A 14,772-nucleotide genomic window follows, 5' to 3' on the forward strand; every position below is an offset into this window, starting at 1 on the left:
TATATATATATATATATATATATATATATATATATATATATATATATATATATATATGTATATACACAATATATATGTGTACAATGATTGTATATATGCATGTATACAATTCTACAAAACTATAGTTATAAATAATTGTGTAAATATGTAACTATATATATAGATATTTAAGTATGCATGCTTAAATATATGAAGTTATACGTACGCTTAGTAAAGCATAAATTTATAAGTATGCATAGATTTATACACACTATATAAAAGGCTATCCTCAAATGTATTTAAACAGCACATTCATATCGTGAACAGTTTCGTCAACACTTATTTTTTTATGGCAACAGTTTCGTCTAGATTATTTTTATTATATCGCTTCATCAACCGTTATATGAGCTTCTTTGGATTCTGATCCGTTCTGCCTCTTGATATGATTGCATTTTCATTTTCTTCCAGAGTTTTTTGTTTATATTTTTTCATGTCCCCGCTGTAGTCTTACTCCAAAAAGCTTCCTGTTCTGAGACGTGAACTCGGGTCCGTCGAGTATAACGCTGGAGTCGTACCTGTAGGCTAGCACGTTGTTACTTTAACGTACATATGATTAGACTACTTATAATTCACTTCGATTGTAAACATCCAAATTAAACATAATCTATGGGCCTGTCCGGGAATTGAACCCGGGACCTCTCGCACCCGAAGCGAGAATCATACCCCTAGACCAACAGGCCACTAATATTACACTGTAACTTATCCCAACAATAGCTACAGTGTCTTGTTTTGACGTCAGGAAATGAACAACATTAATTGTAATTATTCATTGCGAAAAGACACCGTTAATATTGCAGTTACTTCCACTTTTCTTACATGAAAATGATGTTATGGATTTGGGAAACGTTTTCATCTTGCGATGAGATATCTAGCAGTGACATATATTTAAAATAAAATTGAATTTTTGAAGGTATACGAGTGGACCAGGCGTGTTTGAAATGGTATTTCAAAATTACAAAACCGCTATTGAAGTTGTCTGCAGTTCACCATGTAAACATCATTCGATATTAAACTACATTTTAAAGCAGCGATAGATGTTTGAGTGCTTAATTGAATGATATGAGCATTGCGTAATGATTCGTGAAGTCCAGTTTGATTAAAGGCACGCTCATCATTTGTTAACTAACACCCGCGCACAGACCAAGCGCTAGAAACAGGGATAATACAACTCGTCATTTATTTATCGATATCTAGACAATTTTATTAGTTTTTCCACTACAATTTACTCTCTCGCTCTCATATATATATATATATATATATATATATATATATATATATATATATATATATATATATATATATATATATATATATATATATATATATATATACATACATTTATACATACACATACACATACATACATACATAGATAAACAGGTAAAGAATTTTACCAGTTTTGTTCTTATCTTGACCTTTCATTTGTTTTTGCACTACAAAAAATCCAGGTACACAGCTTTAGCCTTATTTCTTTCATCCTCCGTTAACATCCGCACACTTCACTTTCATGAAGGTAATTTGGCTCAAGAATCCCTCCATATATTCCCACCTTGGCTTTCGTAGACACTCCAGGGCTCTTCCTTACACTGCCCATTAGTACCTTGCACTATTTTGCACTATCGTAGATCTGCATGCACCTTGTAATAACACCAATTCCTGGTCTTTTTCCCCTTTCTGCCATCAATACCTGATCTTTTCCCCTTCTACTTACTTGCTCTCATTGCATCTGAATAGTAACTTCAATAAGCATTCTCAAGCTTACAGTAACCCCTTCAACTCTTGCATTATCCAGCTCTAGCTGTCGTCTTCCATTTTCCTCATTTAACAAATGATTAAAATACTCGCTCCATCGACCCTGGACTGCATACCTTTCGAGCGGCATCTCTCCATTTGCTTATTTAATCTCGAGATATTAATTTGCTCAATATTTGTATTTTTTTTTTTTTTAGGTCAGGTGAATTATTGGTGTTATTGGTAACATGACTGTGTGAAGGTAAAAAGTAATTATAGTCTGCTCATTTGAATGCCATATACATGGAGCTGATTATGAGTTTAATTAAATTTATACGGAATGCTTATGTGCATTCTTATCCTGACCACAGAATATTCACTTCTTTATAACCCTCACCATCATAATGGTGAAAATATTTAATTACGGTCTCATTTAAGAAATTAACACAGCCTGATACTGCGTTAGACAAAGAATCGAGAACGGCAAAAAAGATCTGTAATCATAGCAATAGAAATTCACAAAATCTGCTAATTGCTCCAGATCTATAGCAGTTATAAAGGTGTTACTTTTCTGGCACTGACAAAGGATATGTTCAGCAACTCCTGTGTAAGACATGTTACAAATTATATGTGGGTGAGGCTGGAAAATTTTTTTTTTTTTTTTTGGAGGGGGGAGAATAAATAGCAAGCAAAATGTGTATAGTCAAGGTTAAAGGATAACGGTGAAAGTTTTGTTCATGATAAAAAACACTCTGTTATTAACTGGGCAGTTTCTAAAAAGTTAGTTCAGCTAATATGTTAGGACTTAATAAAGTTGCATCAAAGAAAATTTTGATAAGCAAAAGAATTTAAGTCTTAAGAATGTATGAGCTTGATCTGTTTAATTAACAAGAAAGATGTAAAATGTGCTGATTTTTTTGAAGTAAAATCAGTTTGGTCCAGATGACAAGAAAATGAAGTCTCTACCGATTTTCTACAAAAAAAAAAAAAAAAAAAAATAACGGAAAAGCTGCTTTTATTCGAAAGGATGATGAGAAGGATTTACTTCTATCCGTTCGTGATGTTAACATGTAGTCATACCTTCTGTTTTATTTTTCCTTGTAGTACTTTGCATTTAAACATTTAAGGGACACACACACACACACACACATATATATATATATATATATATATATATATATATATATATATATATATATATATATATATATATATATATATATAGATATGTTTATATATATATATATATTGTGTGTGTATATATATATATATATATATATATATATATATATATATATATATATATATACATATATATATATATATATATGTATGTATATATATATACAGTATATATATATATGTGTATGTATATATATATAATATATAATATATATATATATATATGTATATATATATATATATATATATATATATATATATATATATATATATATATATATATATATATATATATATATATATATATAGCGTGTGTATGTGTTTTTTTTGTGTGAAACAATAATACTTAGGTACTCTTTTCTCTTTTATTTTTCTTTCTTCATAATTACACGGTACGTTTCGCTATCTATACCTTATGTCACTGACGTCAGACCCAGCAATCCATCTCTATTTTCTCAACATTCCCTCTTCCGCTTTGTAAGTTATAGAATGCCTCACAAACATTAATCACCATATATTTTGTGATATTCTGTAACGGCTGTTACACAACAGAAACTCAGATGGGTAGGTATTAATCTGCGAGATTTACATCTCTCTAGTCCAACTGTCATGTTATGAAGGTAGATCTTTCTCTGGTCCTTTTTTGAAATAGAATATCGTAAGAGGAGTGTTTCTCTGGACTTTTCTATGTTATATTAAATCATTTTTATTCATTTTTATTGCGCTACAACAACGTACCCTTTTAGCTTTATCAGAAACGGTAAGCCTTTGGACAGTTGTACAGTAAAAACCAAATGTACTTACTTGTAATGAAATAAAAAAGTCTTCCTAATAGAAATTCTTCCTTATCCAACGACTCCTACCCCTAAGCTGCCTCTCTATATTTCATTTGCAAGCACAATTTTGATCGTTGTCCTTTCAAGCTGAATGACTGTACCTCTCTGTGAGGCTGCATCGCACCCCTCTCTCTCTCTCTCTCTCTCTCTCTCTCTCTCTCTCTCTCTCTCTCTCTCTCTCTCATTATTATTCTTCCCTTATTCGTCTCTCCCTCCTCTTTTGATCACCCTCTATTCTTTTTTGAAGGTCTGTTAACCTACCTATCACCCCTGACCTAATCAACATTTTTTTCTACAAGTTTTCTACATTTCCATTAATAAGCGAACGTTACGTATTTAACTTTTTTTTTTTGCGTCGTCGATTGATTTATCGACTGATATCCACAAACTGACGTCGTTTCAACTAAACGTCGTATTTTGTGATAGTCTTTTGCACGGGCCACTAAGTAAAGTAAACCTCAGTCCGTAGACGTAATTGCTGCTGTAAAATTCAAAATGAATTCATCGAGAGTTCAACAAAAGCATTCTTCACTTGGCGATTGAGTATTTCATTTTAATCTTAACTTCTCTAGAAATCGCAAATAAAACAATGTGCACTGACTGATTCAGAAATAACGTGGCGAAATAATGCTTGTTATTCCAGAAGATATACGCGCGCGCGCACACACACACACACACACACGGGCGACTTGTGTGTTTTATTTGGAAAATTATTCATGACTCTTGACTTTAGAGTAAATTAGGTCTACGTATGTCGAGGTTATTTTCATCCAGAAATATTTTCAGATAATATTAAGATTGGAATAAGATAACTTCCGGCTAGATAACTTTCATGTAATATTGTTCAAACCAGTGGCGGTTAGTAGGTTGTGATTGGCGTCAGCCAGGGTGGAAAAATGCAAGGATAGCATGAGATAATTTATAAATATATACATATATATATATATATATATATATATATATATATATATATATATATATATATATATATATATATATATATATATATATATATATATATATATATATATATATATATATATATATATATATATATTTATATATAATGTATGTATGTATATATATGTACATATATGTATATAATATATATATATATATATATATATATATATATATATAAATATGTATTATATATATATATATATATATATATATAAATATATATTATATATATATATATATATATATATATATATATATATATATATATATATATATGCAGAAGGCCAAGCTTCAAGCTTGTTGGTTTGGACGGCAGATGCCTGGAGGGTCCCAGCAGGGCCCCTGCAGTACTCCCTCCACAAAAAAAGAGACTCATGGAAGATGTACTGTTGTCTGGGATGCATGCCGGTTTCAGCATGTCTGTCAAGACCCAGGTAGTTCTCCTTCCACTGACATCTGGTAGCACTTGTCTCTACATGGCAGGATTTGGTGAGGTTCAGAGTAGATGGGCGAGGGGGCGGCCGGTGTGCGTCAATTCTGATGAACACACATTTTGTTTGGCCCAGTCCTTCGGGGACGTAAATTTTTCCAGCTGCGGTGTATGTTTTTTTTTTTTTTTTTGGCATGATTGGTTTTAATGCTCTACGGACATTGGAGGGGGTAGTTGGCTCTGTTGGGTTTTGGAAGATGTCTGCTGGTATTGCTAGTGACTGTCCGTAGAGTGCTTCTACCAGTGACACACTGAATGCTGCGTGTGGGGCCGTTCTTAGTCCTAATAAAATCCATGGCAATGCTTTTGTACACCTCCCATCTTGACATTTGGTAGTGAGCGCCACTTTCAGGGGGTGGCGGAACTGCTCTATCATACTATTTGCTTCTGGGTTGTATGCTGCTGTGTTTTATTTTTGTCCTGAGGCTGGTGGCTAGGGAGCTGCTTAGGGCAGACGTGAAGTTAGCCCCCCTATCACTGGTGATGTACTGAGATACTCTGTGCTAACTGACCCAGTTTATTAAAGCCCGTGCACAACTTTCTGCAGTCTGCTGTTTGACAGGTATTGCATCAGGCCACCTGGTATTACAGTCGATGATTGTGAAGAGGCATCTGTACCCCTCGGAGGCAGGTAGGGGTCTTACAATGATGACATGAATGTGGGTGAGTTGTCGCTCTATTGTATCGAATTATCCTATCCCTGACTCTGTATGTTTCGTGACCTTGGATGTTTGGCAGGGGAGACATTTTCAAGCCCATTTCTTGATGTCCAACTTCATGGCCCACCAGATGTATCGTTCTGACAGGATATGGGCAGTGGAATGGCTGGACAGGTGTGACAGGTCATGGGCGTAATTGAAAGCCTTCCTCCTTAAGGCTAATGGCAAGTAGGGGCGAGGGCATGCGGTACTCATTTCGCAGGTGATGGTCGCCTCTCTGTTGTCTGTGGCAAAATCTTTCCATGTGAGGGCAGGATTTTCCTGCCAAGTCACTGAAGGTCCTTGTCATCCTTCTCGGCTGCTGTGATCTCAGGATATGATATCCCAATCTGGATAGTGTTGATGGAATTTCTGGAAAGTACCTGATGGTGCAGGAGAACTCTGATATTGCAGACAGGTGACACTGCTGTCTTACCGACCAACAGTCTCCATTTTTGGTGAAGGCGTAGACCAAGGGCTGATGGTCTGTCTGCATCACAAGCTGCCGTCCCTCAAGCATGAGTCAGAAGTGCCAAATAGCATGGTGGACTGCCAGGAACTCTCTGTCGAACGTGTAATATTTCTGTATCACTGGAGATAGCTTTTTAATAAAGAATGCCAACCATTGACGACCCTTGTGTGTGTCTTGCTCGAGTACCACGCCCATCACTGTGTTACTTGCATCAGTTGTTAGGGTTAGGGACCTCTGGGACAGAGGAAACATTAGTGTTGCCATGGAACTCAGGGTTTTTTTTTGACTAATTGAAAATATGCCTCTTGTTTGTCAGTCAAACACAAAGATTTTGGTTTTCCCTTTAAGCATTCATGTAAAGGGGACATGATTTCCACTAGGTTGGGTATGAATCTCTGGTAATAGTTGATCATGCCAGCAAATTTTTGGATCGCTTTGATTGTGTTTGGTCTAGGGAAATCAGTGATAACTTGGACCTTTGTCGGGAGGGGTTTGACTCCTTTGGGGCTTATTTGATGGCCAAGAAATTCTCCTGTAGTTTTTGCCCATTCACATTTATCTTCTCGCACCACTAGCCCGTTTTCTTCAAGTTTCTCCACCACTTGCCTTACATCTGTTATGTGCTGTTTATAGTTGCGGCTGAATATCAGGATGTCATCGAAGTGAACAACGCAGCAGGACAGTTATCCCAGTATCTCATCAATCAGGTGTTGGAAGGTCACACCAGTATTTCAAAGGCTGAAACAGCTGTAGTTAAAGGTGTATGCCGGAAGGGGGTTGTGATAGCTGTTTTCTCTATATCTTCCTTTGCTACCAGAGCTTGATAGTACCCATTCAGCAGGTCAATTTTTGTGAATACTTAAGCACCTTCTAGCTGGTTTGTTATATCAGCGATGTTAGGCAGGGGGTATCTGTCTGATATTGTTTTGATGTTGAGTTGTCAGTAATCGCCTCAGGGCTGCCATATACCGTCTTGCTTTAGGTACCATGTGGAGGCTTTCTGGCAGATTCCTGCCTGTTCCATGTCGTGGAATACTTGTTTGGTGTAGGCTAGTTCGTCCAGGGCCAAACGTCTGAAGTGTACGTGGATGTGGGGACTCTCGATGATGTTGTGGTGCTTGATGTTGTGTTTTGCAGGGCTCGTTAGGTCATGCTGGAGGACATCTTTGAATATTTCAGGAAATTCCTGATGTTGGGTTTGCTGTTATTCTTGGAGTGATGGGTGCTGTAGGGCCATCTCTCTGAATTAGCTGCTGTCTTGCCACATCTACCAGCATGTCATGGGCTTTCAGGAAATCTGCTCCAAGTAGTGCGATTGTGACCATCTGCTGTGATAAATGTCCAACTGTATGGTTTGCCATTAAATGATAATTTCATAGTTCTTTTTCCATACATTTTAAGTGGGGCACTGTTGGCAGTAGACACTTGGAAAGTGCTGGAAGTGGGGTTGAGGCATTCGTGCCAGTGTTGACGAGAAACTGTGTGTTGGACATGTCATCTGTTATGTAAAAACACATGGAGTGTTTTTGCTTGTACTCAAAAGAAAGGCAGCGAAAGGTAGGCTTATTGCCCTTTACGAGGCAGCCAATCTGCCTATCGCTGATGGTTAGTTACTTGGACCGCTGCTGTGGCCCTCTTGCTTGTTTTTTTATAGCAGGCAGCCATTCTTTAATTCTTGGGCCTCACTCCCGAATCTCCAGTGGAAGAAACATAGGCCTTTTGGACGTTCTTCTTTTTTGGTCCTATGTTTGTTTGTTCTCCTTCCTGTAGTTTTGGAAGCGGTGTATGGGAGCGACGGGGCCCTCTGGCTCGCTGTCTGGTTCTGTGTCACTTTGCTGCCGTGGTTGTGCTGTTGGCTGCTGCTGCAGGTGGGTAAGTGGGTTCTGATGATGTCCGTTCCAGATGAACTGCATCTACCATTCTCAGGAATTCATTGATTGGTATTGTGGATACGTTGGGTAACATGGTGACTGTTTATCATGGCAACTGCATCAGGAAGACCCCTCTCACTAGGTCTAGCATCATTTCTGGTCGATCGTCTGTGAGGGGATTGTTATTAGCAGTCGTAGTTGTTTGTAGACGTGTGATTACCGTTGGTCCCCTGTCGCTAATCCTACGTTGTCTAGGAATTTCCTAGCTCTGCGGGCAGGGGGCATGCTGGAGGATGACCTCAGTTGTGCTTTCAACCTCTCATAGGTGATGGGCATCTGTTGTTCGGCTAGCCATTCTGCGATTTGTTCGAAGACGTCGTCTGGCAGGAACTCAAGGATGGCGTTGGCTTTGCGTGATGACACCATAATCTTCTTGGATCTGAGGATGGCCCCCGCTCTGAAAAACCAGGCCTCTGGGTTGTGCGTCCTGGATGGAGGCAAGCGGACAGATGCTGCTGTGGCTTTGTCGCTGGTTGGGCTGGCGGTGTTGGTCATCTTGGTGGTCACCAGAGTAGAGATGGGATGAGTAAGAGACAGTGTTTGGGTACTTACTGATTTATTGTCACAAGTTTCTGACTGGACATAAGTTTCTGCAAACAGAAAGGTAGCATCTAACATCAGAGCAAGAAAGTCATAATTTTATGGTCAGGTGTGTTTTCTCACACTTGGAAAACAGTTAACAAGTCTTTGTACAATATAAGGAGAATTCTCCATTACATATGGTTCGAAGCTTGAAGCGTTTTACATTTACAGATGGTTTTGGTTTTACAAATGAGACACTGAAAGTTCCTGAAAATACATGTAAATCACTGCTTCAGCCATCCATCTTTGATTTGTGTTTTCTGGAGAAAAGCAGTGGTCTGCAGTAGGTCAAGCTTGTTGTTTTGGACTGCAGATGCATGGAGGGGCCCTACTATATATATACTGTATATGTATATATATAATATATATATATATATATATATATATATATATATATATATATATATATATATATATATATATATATATATATATATATATATATATATATATAATATATATATATAATATTATATGTATATGTATATGTATGTATATATATATATATTTTTTTTTCTCTCTCTCTTTTTTGCTACGAGTATTTATTTCACAATACTTCTGTGCATCGATCTGCATTTTTGCATCTCAAACAAGCACAGAGTTTTGGAGAATGTTTGGACCACCCATACAGTAAAGGAAGAACTTTCACAGCCAAGCCCCAGAAATTCCAAATTTTATATCCGTTTTGTCAGGCCTTGATCCCTCTCTCTCTCTCAATGACCCTCTGTTGTGTCCATTGTCCTGCCCACTTTTCCCTGCCGATTATCTTCCTTCCGTAGGTATGACTTGGAAAACACCTATCTGCACCAAAGCTGATTGGACGAGATTTGCCCAGTTTCTGAGGTCCATCGGACATCAAGGGACAATTTGTATTTTGCCCGCGAAGAGGCGACCCTAGGGCAGGTCAAGGAGGCCAGTGAGGCAGTCGGTATCGAGGACACGGTCATGACTGGTCAAGTGGCTGAAAGCCGCTCTCATCCCTATCCATTCCAGAGGACTCTTTTCCTTATATGACCGACACCTGGCAGTTGTATTGCCCGTGCCGAACCCAAGTCAGTTGTGACTCTCGAGTAATAAACATTCAAGACGGCTATCTCAAGAATCCAGGTACAGTGCAAGTGTTGGAAATTATCGGCATATAGTCTTTTACTGTTCTTCTCACTGCTCACCCTTTTCCCTGAAACACCCTTAAAGGTCTTGCAATTGTATTAATGTCAACTGTGTTGAATCTCCTACAAGTTAAATTTAGCTTGCATTATATTTACCTTGAATGACTCATCTCTCTGCCTTCAGCAGAGTAATTAATGTTGCCTTGTTGTTGCAACATTTGAAGTGATTGTGTGATTCTCCCTATTGCAGAAATCTGTGTTTTAAGCTGTGTAACCCCCTGCATCCACGGTGCCTTTCTTTTCATCCAGCTTCAATGTTTGAAGATTCCTCAAGATATAATTTACACGAGTTCATTGTATGTCATTCACGTATTTTCTTTTAAGAAATTTCTTAGAGCATCACATTAGCCAGTGGCACCATTGCACTGTCATTTAACGAAAGGTGCCACGGAGCTTATGCCCTTATGTTATGATCTAATATAATTATAATCAGTTAATGTAGACATTGATTTTCTCTCAAAATCCCAAATTAAGCTAGCTGTTAGACATCATTTCATCCTTGTTCATGAATGTTGGTCATCTGTTGGATGTAGCTATAACTCAAGTAAGGAAGTATCTCTGTTGCAAAAACCAATATTCGTGAAAAAAATATATATGTATATATATATACAGTATATATATATAATTATATATAATATATATATATATATATATATATATATATATATATATATATATATATTTATATATATATGTATATATATAATATATGTATGTATATATATATATATATATATGATATATATATATATATATATATATATATATATATATATATATATATATATATATATATATATATATATACATGCACGTACACAAGAAGGCACTAAAGCAGACAGATTGGTGCATGCTTTTCCTTTATTCATCACGGCATACGTTCCGAGGTCCTTGTTTGCTCTAGCGCCTTCTTGTGTATTTTGCTGAGGAATAGCCTCGCTCACACACCAATGTATGTATATATATATATATATATATATATATATATTTCTGACTCACGTCGGATCGAACCCAGGTCTCTCAGGTGGAAAGCAAGGGCGTTACCCACTGGGCCATACAAGTCTAAAAGAAGTCGGAACCTGAGAGCAACTGCACCCATAATTACCTGGGCAAGCTAACTGCTTGCATACCAGCCAGTTTTCCCAACTTCCCGACTCAGCAATGACCCAATGGACAACATTTCATTCGAATTATCCCTTCTGAGTGAATAAGATAGAAATCATCAACACACAATCACGTGTGGAACAGAAATAAATTTCTGACTCACGTCGGGGATCTCTCAGGTGGAAAGCAAGGGGCGTTACCCACTGGGCCATACAAGTCTAAAAGAAGTCGGAACCTGAGAGCAACTGCACCCAAGAATTACCTGGGCAAGCTAACTGCTTGCATACTTTATTCAACTTCCCGACTCAGCAATGACCCAATGGACAACATTTCATTCGAATTATCCCTTCTGAGTGAATAAGATAGAAATCATCAACACACAATCACGTGTGGAACAGAAATAAATTTCTGACTCACGTATCGAACCCAGGTCTCTCAGGTGGAAAGCAAGGCGTTACCCACTGGGCCATACAAGTCTAAAGAAGTAACCTGAGAGCAACTGCACCCAAGGAATTGGGCAAGCTAACTGCTTGCATACCAGCGAATACTCAGCAATGACCCAATGGACAACATTTCATTCGAATTATCCCTTCTGAGTGAATAAGATAGAAATCATCAACACACAATCACGTGTGGAACAGAAATAAATTTCTGACTCACGTCGGGATCGAACCCAGGTCTCTCAGGTGATTGTGTGTTGATGATTTCTATCTTATTCACTCAGAAGGGATAATTCGAATGAAATGTTGTCCATTGGGTCATTGCTGAGTCGGGAAGTTGGGGAAAACTATATGCAACAGTTAGCTTGCCCAGGTAATTCCTATGCTCTCAGGTTCCGACTTCTTTTAGACTTGTATGGCCCAGTGGGTAACGCCTTTGCTTTCCACCTAGAGACCTGGGTATATGAGTCAGAAATTTATTTCTGTTCCACACGTGATTGTGTGTTGATGATTTCTTATTCACTCAGAAGGGATAATTCGAATGAAATGTTGTCCATTGGGTCATTGCTGAGTCGGGAAGTTGGGGAAAACTCCGCTGGTATAAGCAGTTAGCTTGCCCAGGTAATTCCTGGGTGCAGTTGCTCTCAGGTTCCGACTTTTTTAGACTTGTATGGCTAACGTGGGTAACGCCCTTGCTTTCCACCTGAGAGACCTTTCGATCCCGACGTGAGTCAGAAATTTATTTCTGTTCCACACGTGATTGTGTGTTGATGATTTCTATTTATATATATATATATATAATCAGTAAGCTACAAACGTCCTTTAATATCCAATTTGCTTTACCTCGGAAATAATATATTTTCATATATGTTAACGAAGGGAATTTTTAGTTTATAATAAGTTCGTCGTCCCGTGGGCTCGAACCAGCGAAGGACAAGAACTCAGGACTACAGTGGACGCATTAACCCACACGGCCAGCAAGTGAGGTATAAGTAGATATCGGCTCCCCTATACAAATCCCCGTCGAACTCAGGTGTTTGTATTTAGAGACGATATCCACCCACCTCTGCCATGTTAACCGTGTAGTGTGTTTGTTGCACGCAGCCATATTATGACTTTTTATCACATACTGATTGTATATGAATCATAGTGATGTGATAAAAAGTCATATATATATATATATATATATATATATATATATATATATATATATATATATATATATATATATATATATATATATATATGGGACTTTTCTTTACTTTCAAATATTCAGCCACAAATACACCCCTTTACGTCGAATTCACTTATTTTAGGAATTGCATACAATAAGATTAACCCCCGTAGGAGGATAGCGCCATCAGTGCACCTGACGCTGTGCACTGTAGGCATTACTTGAGGCTATTTGCATCGTCCCTTCGGCTCCTAGGTGCAACCCATTTCAGTTCTCTTACTGTACCTCCATGCATATTCTCATTCTTCCATCTTGCTATCCATCCTCTCCTAACGATTTTTTCATAGTGCAACTGCAAGGTTTTCCCCCCTGTTACACCTTTCAAACCTTTCTGCTTTCAGTTTCCCTTCCAAGGCTGAATGACCTCATAGGTCCCAGCGCTTGGCCTTTGGCCTTTATTCTGTCTTCCTATCCTATAATAAGATTAACTATCCTGTCCTGGATTTGAACCTGTCCCTTTTATGATTTATAAAGTGTTGTCAGTGACTTAAATATTCAGCCATCAAGAGAGGGCAAAGCTCTCTAACTACGTCCCTGTTTATGAGAGTTTTTTCGTCAACTTACACGTGACTTTTTATACTCGGTATTAATTACGAAAGTACCCCTTCATATGTTCCTATGTGTGTGTTCTATACGCATGTGTTTTGTTTTATTTATGATATCAATATCAAAGACTGTAGTTAATTCCTTGAATTTCTGGGAGAGCAGTAAAGGCATATAATGAGAAAAATTCTCTCTCTCTCTCTCTCTCTCTCTCTCTCTCTCTCTCTCTCTCTCTCTCTCTCTCTCTCTCCGCCTGTATATAGGCCTATGTCTTGTAACCATAGTAACGGTTCTTTTGAGCCGCGATAAATATGTTGAGAAACTCTGTTAATAGCTGCTGGCAGTTTATATAAGGTATATACTTATTGAGTTATAATTTTCTGTATGATAGTTTATATAGGGTAAATACTGATTAAATTATAATTTTCTATATTATGAACTAAAGTAACGAGCTAAAAAATCTTCACCTTTTCACATGTATATGACGACGTATATGGACAAGGATTTCCATGGAATATTTGTTTATTTTATTTTCACACTGTTTATTTTCATTTGTCTTCAGTGTATTTTCCTTACTACAGAATTAATCCCAGGGAATAAGTTGGGTCATATCCCTAGAACGGTAGGCCGTGGAATGTACAGGCAATGAATGTAATCATTATCGTGAGAACTGGCTTTCCATGCAGTGACTACCATTTCTGTTAACAACCTGTGGGCTGTCCGGGATTTAAAACAGGACCTTTTGCAGTCAAAGCGGGAGTCATGCCTGTGGAATGTCATGGGAGTGACAATTCATACTGAAATAAGGTGTGGTCTTTTATTATAACGAGGTTCGTTTCTGTCAGGAAGTTCTGGGCCTGTTTAAGGTTTGAACCTGCGACCTACAGTACCCAGAGCAAGATTCTTACACCATGACCAACAGGCCATGTAATGGGATGAAACTGAACACTATTTATGAAATTAGAAATAGTTGAAGTAACTAGGGCCATACTTATTACGGAATTGTAGATCTGGTGGGGAGTTAAACCAATGACTTCCTGCACCGAAAGTATAAATCATCATTTATATGGAATAAGGAGCATGCCTTCTATTTAATTTAATGAGGACCATTTCTGTCAGAAAATTGTGGACCTGTTTGGGATATGAAGGTGAGGTTCTATACCCATAGAAGAATGCATTGGAGTTTTATGGAACTGCACATAAAGAAGTCATTTGGCTGTGTGATTTTAAGTTAAGACATCTTGCAACCAAAGCAGGAATCTTATCTTTATGCCAATAGAGCTGGACATCATTGATGATGAAATAAATAGTCTTCCCAGATAATGAGAATCATTTCTGTTAAAATGTTATGAGCCTAT

The 14,772-nt window shown here is 37.6% G+C and overlaps 1 long non-coding RNA gene and 1 other non-coding gene across 4 annotated transcripts in view; one reads left to right on the forward strand and one right to left on the reverse strand.

The window, feature by feature from the left end:
- LOC136850662 (uncharacterized) overlaps positions 1–14,772 on the forward strand; it is a 352,695-nt gene that overhangs the window by 203,032 nt on the left and 134,891 nt on the right. The window lies entirely within an intron of this gene.
- TRNAP-CGG (transfer RNA proline (anticodon CGG)) lies at positions 648–719 on the reverse strand. The gene has a single exon. It is a non-coding gene; the product is annotated as a tRNA-Pro (tRNA).

This window comes from Macrobrachium rosenbergii, chromosome 22 (genome assembly GCF_040412425.1).
Source record: "Macrobrachium rosenbergii isolate ZJJX-2024 chromosome 22, ASM4041242v1, whole genome shotgun sequence".
Classification (NCBI taxonomy): domain Eukaryota; kingdom Metazoa; phylum Arthropoda; class Malacostraca; order Decapoda; family Palaemonidae; genus Macrobrachium; species Macrobrachium rosenbergii.